The following is an 8,370-nucleotide window of genomic DNA, read 5'->3' as shown; positions in this document are numbered from 1 at the left end:
CCTCATGAAGGCTGGACGCCCCAGGGGGTGGGAATTTGAGGGTGGGAAGGTGGGAGTGGGGGGGTAGATAGAGGTTACATCCACAGAGAAAAAGGAGGAGGGGTGAGGGGATAGGGGCTTCCTGGGTGGGTGGGGGATGGGGTAAGGGGACAACATATGAAATGTAAATAAAACATCCAATAAAAAAAAATTAAAAAAAAAAAAGATGGGACAGGAGAAGATGGTCAAGCCCTCAATTGCCCCCCCCCCCAGTTGTAGCTGTTGTAGGCAAACTTGTTGGTATGGGGCTTCTTCGGGATGGAGCTGGTCTGGCTACATTGTCCACTGCCCATCTGCAGGGGAATGGGAGGGTTATAGGGGTGGAAAAAGGTGTCTAAGTAGTGGGACTGATCTGTAACATCTTCAAGTGGAAATGTACAAATCCTCGTGCTCTCTAATTTCTTTTACTTAGAACCTACTATGAAGCTTTTCAAGAACAGAAAATTTGGTCTACATAGCCTCTTTTACAAGATGACGCAATTTTAACCTTAAAGTAGAGGAAAATGAAAATTGGAAAAAAAAACTTTGGAGATAAGATAGTGAGTTGGTTCTATTCTTGTTCAGTTGTCTTCCCTACTACCCACTGCCCTGGTCTAAAAACAAAAACAAAAACAAAAACAAAAAAACAATTATGAGAATTCTGACCTTTTCAAAGTGAGTGATCACAAGGTGATTACATTCTCACTCATCTCTGTGAATGCCAAAGCATATAAAGCTATCTTTGAGAGCAAAAAAAAAAAAATTTAGTTACCTACCCACCAATGTTGGGGATCTTAAGAGGTTTCTTTTACCACCCTTCAGATCCACCACCATACATTAATTAATGTGAAACAAATTCAAAGCCACAAAGACCTGAAGCATCAGCCTCCAGATGCTGCCCCAAGAATCTTTTCCATTCTAGTAACCAAGTGCTTTTCAGAGTTGGGGAGGGTAGAAAGATAAAAAGGGTGTTGATGGGGGAAGGAAGAGAGAGGATGGGGAGGCAAGAGAGCTTACCATAGCGTTTCTGTTTGTGTATCCCAATTTGTGATTGGGTAAGATATTCAAGTTATCTGAGGCTGTGGAGGTGAAATGGGTACTAAAATGGTTGGTTCAAGCATATTATCATTCAGTTTCATTACCTGCTCCTCCTGCTGGAGCTGGCAACAGAGAATCATCTGCAACTATGGTGACTGAGACAAAATTAGGATATATGAAAAATAAAGGGACAAACTTTTGACAACAGAACTCCACTGTTAGAAGGGAAAGCTATAAGGTCAGGGAAGGGAGAAGGCTGGGAGAGGTTAGAGGGAAGATGTGATCCAAGTCTGACAAGATGGAGATAACTGTTCCATGGGAGGTGAAAGAGAAAGGTACCAAAGGAATTGGACAAAAGGGTTTCAATCTGGCCCATTCTTTCATGTTTCCTTTGCTAACAGCTCATGTTATGTGCACATGTCTGTATGCACTGTACGCCCCTGGCTGGCACTGGTGAGAGCTGGGTGAAGGTGGTGGTAAGGAAGGTTAAGAAAAGGAAAACGGAGGTAGTTTTAAGGAATAGGAAGGAAGAGGAAGGGAAAGAAAAAGGAGACGTACTGTAACCTGGCCATCCTGCTGCAGGTGATGGTGAAGGATCTGAGTATGTGGCTGTTGATGTGGGGTCAGAATACGTATAAAGGGAGCAGGTGGATAGGTAGCAGCTGTGACTGGATTGATGGGCCCTTCACTTCCTAGGGCTGAAGCCAAATTGAAGGAGGCAACAGAAGTACCAGAATTAAACCCTTGTTTCTCAAAGGACTGCTGAGTTTTGGAGTACACATAACCTGAGATATTTGGCACGCCTGTGTTACTGGAGGTGGCTGAAACACCAGTGTTGTATCCAGGAGACCCATATTCAATTGGCTGGTGGAAAGGGGTGGTTGAAGCATTCACACTGACATTCACACTATGCTGCTTGAAAGAGGTAGGAGCCATAGGAAACACAGCAGACCCATACTGGAAGGTGCTGGGGAAGCCTGGGACCCCTGTGTAGTATGGCAGGCTGGTGTAACTATAGCCAGGAGGCGGTGTCTTAGGAGTGTCTGCTGCGTGGTGTGGTGACTCCGTGTCTGGTTCTTCTGGGGTTGGGCCAAAGTTGTGGCTAGGGAGGAAGCATCCCTATCGCTGAACTTGGTAAGGTCACCAGAGTAAGTGCTACTGGCCAGGCTACCATCCCTCTCAGTAAGTGGAGTGGTGGGCATGGGAAATGGGATACTGTAGTAATCCAATGGAAATCTTGTCTGGAGCATCTATAAATCATCATAACCATGTACTTGTGATGGGTATGCATGTAACAGCCCTGGAGCCATACCATCTGGCCAGGCTACCATCCCTCCCAGTAAGTTGAGTGGTGGGTATGGGAAAGAAGATACTGTAGTGATCCAATGGAACTCTTGTCTGGACCATCTGTAAATCATCATAACCATATACTTGTGGTGGGTATGCATGTAACAGCCCTGGAGCCATAATATATGGATTAGGGAACAATGGCAGGACTCCAGGAGAAAGGTTGGGAGGAGCTTTTCCTGAAGTGGAGTTTTCCTGAGCTTTGAGTTAAAACTGTGACAGTAGAGTTGCTGCCCAGGATAAGGCCCAGACTACTGTCACTATTTAGACTGGAGGAGACACTGATCACTGGGGGAGGTGCAGAGACAGTGCTGGATATGGTAGAGAAAGTACTGGAGGAAGAATGTAGATTCACCTCACTCTCCACACCTGTATGCAAAAGAGTGCATGTCGAAGTAGGCCCAGAAGATGTTGATGAAAAAAGGATATTATGATGTGTAGATAATGCACTGCTGTGTTGTGTGGTGGTGGTATCTGGAATCTCCTCACTATGGCTCAAGCAACTTAATGAGGATGAGTGCTGATTGGCTGTCATCAGTAAGGAAGCTGCAGGTACTGTTTCACTGAGAAAGGGTATACTACAAATGGAAGATGATTCCGATTTAATTGCAGAGCCTTAGCACCTTCAACAGATTGTGTGGTCTGTAACTACATGTCCTGCACTGAACTGAAACCATTCTTAGCCTGAGTCAGGTCCTATTGGGGTGATGAAGGGATGGAGCTTGGATACTGCCACTTCTATGTGGATCTCTGTTCATATAAAGGGCCTTCAGCATTATTTTGGGAGGTATACGTTGTCTACTGAATCGGGCAACTCTGATAACCAGACTCCTAACTCTGATTAGATGAAACTGTAGATGAAAACTCACTGGTATACAGGCTACTAGGAGCCTGGCTTGCACAGGCACTTGTGGTGGGCATGGACTCATAATCAGAAAGGACAGACTCTGACCCAAACTTCAATGCCCCAAACTGCAGATTTAGCCCTGAGATATCTGCTGAGCCAGGCATCTCCACAACCAGAGCAGGAATCTTAGATATCAAGGATGTTTTCTTTTTTTTTTTTTTGATGTTTCAGCTTCTGCTGAGCCATCTGAGGGCTGGAGTATTGGTTTTCTGAAGACTTTGGAGACATCTGTGGGCCCTAGGCAGATTTGCTTGGCAGAGAAGAGGGTGGAGGAGGTGCAGCTGTCAAGGTAGCCACTGCAAGTGGCTTCTCCTGAAGGAATACATCCATCATGGTTGAAGATGGGGTGAGTGCCTGGTGCTTTGCAAAAGGACTATGCACTGTCGAGTCATTTGCACTCTTCAAATCATACTCCACCAGTGATGGTGACTGTGTTCTTGAGCCCATATCCCAAGAGGAAGTGGTTGTGCTTCCATATAGGAGGAGCTAATGTGGGAGGAGTTAGGAAAGGAAGAGGAAGAGGAGGAGTAAAGAGGAGGAAAAGGAAGAGGAGAAGCTAGGAGAGGAGAGAGAGAGAGAGAGAGAGAGAGAGAGAGAGAGAGAGAGAGAGAGAGAGAGGAGATGGAGGCAGATGTTCATGTGTCTGTAGCAGCCAAAGGTAGTTGGTATATCTAGTTTGGGTATTGAGTTACACTTCTGATTGTATGAGTATCTTGTTATTGAGCATTACCAAATTTATAATGCCATTGATTTATATATAAGAATTAGAGTCTCATTCTCTTACTGGGTCCGTATGGATGGTGGAATGGTCTGGGCAATGGCCAGCCTTGCAGAGACAGTGTGGAAGATTGGCAGAGCCATTTCTCACACTGGTGTCTTGTGGGTGGCAGGGCTGGTGTTTCTGGCAGGCCAGTTCTAGCTGCCGCACGCATGTGGCCTTAGGCTGAGAAGCTAAGCTAGTCAAAGCCACTGCAGCTTAGATAGTTATCTTAACCAGAGGCCGAGTTTAAGTATTTACAACAACAAAGTGGCTCACCAATTTCAGGCATGAATTCACTAGAAATTTAAGTCTATTCACCTGAGAGTAAAAGGTTTTTTGTTGTTGTTGTTGTTGTTGTTTTCTTTTCTTTTTTTTTAAAGTGAGTGAGTGATTGGCACTGATAGGAGTCACATGACTCCAGTGCAGGAACTGTGAAGAGACTGCTGGCAGACAGGTCCTCCACTGAGAGAAATTGTAGGCTGTTCTCAGCCAGGAGAGCCAAATAAGCCTCCATTGTGGAACAGTTACTGATTTAAGTATAAAGTTAAAATATAGGGATTATATGCTTTTAGGAAAGATTTACAAACAGGTTTGTCTGAATCATGTGGGGCTTATCACCAGCAATTTGGAACTTAGAGAGTACAGTGTACAAGTGGAAGTTGCTCTGGAGTACAGAGTCAGATAGATGGTATAAATAAAAAACTGTTCTAGGCAGAGGGGCAAACAGAAAGATAGTGTAAATCAGATATATTCAGATGATATAAAGTTATATTGCCTCACAGGAGACTTGGGGTCTGTCTAACATGGGCCCTATGGGAATTCTGAGTTCATTTCCTGCTTGGCAAAATAGGGAAAGCCTAAGAATAGGCTCATACAGTACTTTAGTTAAGACAGGGAAAATTGTCACTGACTCTAGATAGTAAAGTGTATAAGTAGAGACTGTTCTGGCAGAGAGCCAAACAGAAAGATAGTGTAAATAAGGTGTATTCAGATGATATAAAGTTATATTGCCTCACAGGAGACTTGGCAATATATATATGTTCTGTCTAACATGGGCCCCATGGGAATTCTGGGTTCTTTTCCTGCTTGGCAAAATAGGGAAGGCCTAAAGGATAGGCACACACAGCATTTTAGTTATTAAGTTGATTTTATTTTCAAGATGGGTGTGATTTTCAGTTTTGTGGTTAGATTTTTCCTCTGGGAAAGAGGTCAAGATAGAGGTTTTTCTGGTTACTGGCTCAAGGAAATGCTGTTTTGTCTCTGTGTTTTCAGAAGAGATTATTAAGATATTTCTACCTCCCAGAATTATATGGATTAGACATGACAGAAGCAGGCCACCAGAATACTAGATTCCAGAATTCAAACAAAAAATTATCTTGATACTAAAATTTGTTTTGAGAATTCTATATTGCAGAATACACAGCCTTGGTGTATCTACTCATCAAGCAAGCTGAGCAGACCTGCTCGAACCTCTGATGTCCTGGAATCTCAGCTGAATGCAGCTGAAGACACAGACATCAGAGGCTTATCAATTTACCCTTCCCTCCACCCCTCTTCTAATATGTCAATGCCTGTAATCAGCTTGAAGAAGTTAATGAAGAGGCAGTGCCCCTATTCCCTGGGCTTGGGGACTGAGGTGGTTAATATTGGGCTGTCTTTCTAGGGAAAAGTAGTGGTTTTGTTGGAACAGGGAGGAATAGCTAGGATTTATTGCATAGCCATAACCTACTGACAGAAATCTGTATAACTGTTATTAAGCTGAAGTTATAATTTCTTAAATGTTACAAAATTTACTTTGATTTCAAATTTAAGGTTTTCATTGGTATGAGTTTCTTACTGATATAAAAGTGAGACTAATATTTTTACTCTCATAGGCATTGTGCCTCTATAACACATTTAGGAATACAAGGCTTAGGCCCAGTCCTTTTTTAACTTTTTAAAAACTGATTTGAGATGGTTAGCCTGTGAGTTAAGGGCCTATAGCAATTGCATGGCTCTGAGTTTACTGTTAGGGTGTTTTCTAGATTTTAGTTATAAATAGGAGAAAGGAGTTATCAGACAACATTCCATATTGCTTTACATAGAGAATTGGTTTTCAAAAATGTCAGAAGTCCACAGAACTGATGTTACAAACATTTCTGTACTAATGTTCATTTTGATTAGAGACCTGTCTGCTCCTGACAGCTTCCCTGTCTTGGATTTTAAGAAGAAACTGAGCATCTTTGGAGTTACACCAGTTGTGGTGAGAGGCAAGAATTGACTCTTTTCATCTACAGACGAAATACTGTCCAGAAAAGGACACACTTTCGGAGTAGTAACTGATTATATCTGCCTAGACAGAGTAATCAGCCCTTTAAAATTCTGCATTACTAGTTCTGTCAGATGATCCTGTGTCAGAAGGCTGAATACCAGATACTCCAATGTTTTGAAGTAAGGGACTGTCCAGGTGTTCAGCAGTCTATATAAATTGGCTAAGTTTTGGAAGCCGTGCTTTGTGCTTCCCATATCTTCAGTTAATTCAGTCATTCTGGATTTCTGATGGGGTTGAAGACTTACAGTCTCATAGCCAACCCAGGCTATTTACTTTGAGAGAACAGACTTGAGAGGGTGGTTTTCAGGTGACATTCGTTCTAAAGACAGGACATAAGCCAGGTTCAGAACTAAGTCTTTTAGTTAGGAAAGATGACAGAGGTTCTGTTTAGTCAACAAAATGATGAACTGAGTATTAGGTCTATCTTATACCTTACTGATACAAATTGGTGTGGTTATGCTCTATTGTATTTTGAGAGAAAGTTTTTTTATTTTAACAGAAAGGGTGGTATGTAGGAGGAGCTAATGTGGGAGGAGTTAGGAGAGGAAGAGGAAGAGGAGGAGTAAGGAGGGGAGGAGAGGAGGAGCTTAAATATTTACAACAACAGTTCCAGATTGAGAATGTTGAGTTGCCAGGTGAGCAAGGGCCTGCACAGTCTTGAATTGCTTCAAGACCTGGGTACCTGTTGTACTGCCACCTTTAGCTTCCCCAACATTATCAAATCCTTTCCTGAACATTCACCATTCTATGATGAAAAAAATTGTATTCTCTGAAGCAGGCTGTGATATGGTGTTCTGCTTCAAATTACTGAACACCGGAGCCTGGGCCAGGGAAGGAGCCTGAGATGGATCCAGATTAGTTGAGTCATTCTTCTTTGAAGACAGTGTCTTCCACAACAAGATCAATTCTCTGACCAGTAGTGATTGTCATATTATCCACAGGCAGAGGCAGTAAAGACACATTAGAGTTGGTGAAGATCTTGGTCTCAGAAAGATGTTCATTCTAATCTCTAGTTCTCCACTCTTCTATGGCAGTCCTCCATATACCAGAAGTCTCAAATATTCTAGGATAATTTGACCCCTCAACTCCAATGGAATCAAATCTTGCTCCATCATCTGGTTTAAAGTGGCCAGTGTTGTTCCATGTACTGCCACTGCTATTGCCATAATTATCAGTGTTGGCTGGCTCTGCATCATCAGCTGGGCTAAAGGTTACCATTCCTTGAGCAGAAACCCTTTCTCACCTACTAGAACTACCTCTGGCCACTTCTGCCTCTGTCTGTGCCTCTTCCAGAAGGCCCTCCACTCTTAGTGCTATCCAATCCATTTTCCTGGCCCAAAACTCTCGTCCATGGCTGGCACCTCTTCCTTGTCTTGGTGTCCCGCCATGTTGCTCACTATAGTCTCTGTCCCAGTCTCAACTTTCTTTTTCTTCTTCATTAGATTCAGTTTGTCCATCATCCTTCTGTCCTAAGACTCCTTTTTAGTTCCTGATCATCTCCCAGAAATGTGTGTTTGGATTTCCTTCCAGGAGAATATTGATGGCTCTATTGGCATCCCCATTGCAGTCATGCAAATCAATCACACACTCACCCTGGTTTTTGCCTGAGATATCAATGATTTCACATTCTCCTCAAAGTCAGCATCATTATGGTTCAAGATCATCTGTGCAAGTCGAATTTGCTCTGCAGTGGCTTGTGACCTCTGCTTGTGCTGTGTCTGGTTTTGGTTTTACAGTTGTTCCCAGTTTACCCGGGATCAGTTAGTGCCCACTGATGTCATCATTTACAGTATATACAAATAAAAGTATTTACAAGGAAGAATACTCAGTCTCCTCCTCAATGACACCAGGACTGTGCCATGTGACATGGCCTGTGCCTTTCAATTGGGGAATTGAGCTCCTTGATGTTGAGAGATATTAATGATCAATGATTACTCCTGTTATTTTGATGTTGGTTGTATTTGTGTGTGTGCTCGTGCACGCACAAGC

The 8,370-nt window shown here is 43.0% G+C and overlaps 1 pseudogene; it reads right to left on the bottom strand.

Moving 5' to 3' along the window:
• Positions 1–224: 224 nt before the first annotated feature.
• On the bottom strand, positions 225–8,165 carry LOC114631928 (annotated as a pseudogene).
• Between the last annotated feature and the right edge of the window lie 205 nt (positions 8,166–8,370).

The sequence above is a fragment of the Grammomys surdaster genome, unplaced genomic scaffold (genome assembly GCF_004785775.1).
Source record: "Grammomys surdaster isolate TR1022 unplaced genomic scaffold, NIH_TR_1.0 369, whole genome shotgun sequence".
Classification (NCBI taxonomy): domain Eukaryota; kingdom Metazoa; phylum Chordata; class Mammalia; order Rodentia; family Muridae; genus Grammomys; species Grammomys surdaster.
Note: the sequence above shows the minus strand (reverse complement) of the source record. Positions and strands in the feature narration are given on the sequence as shown.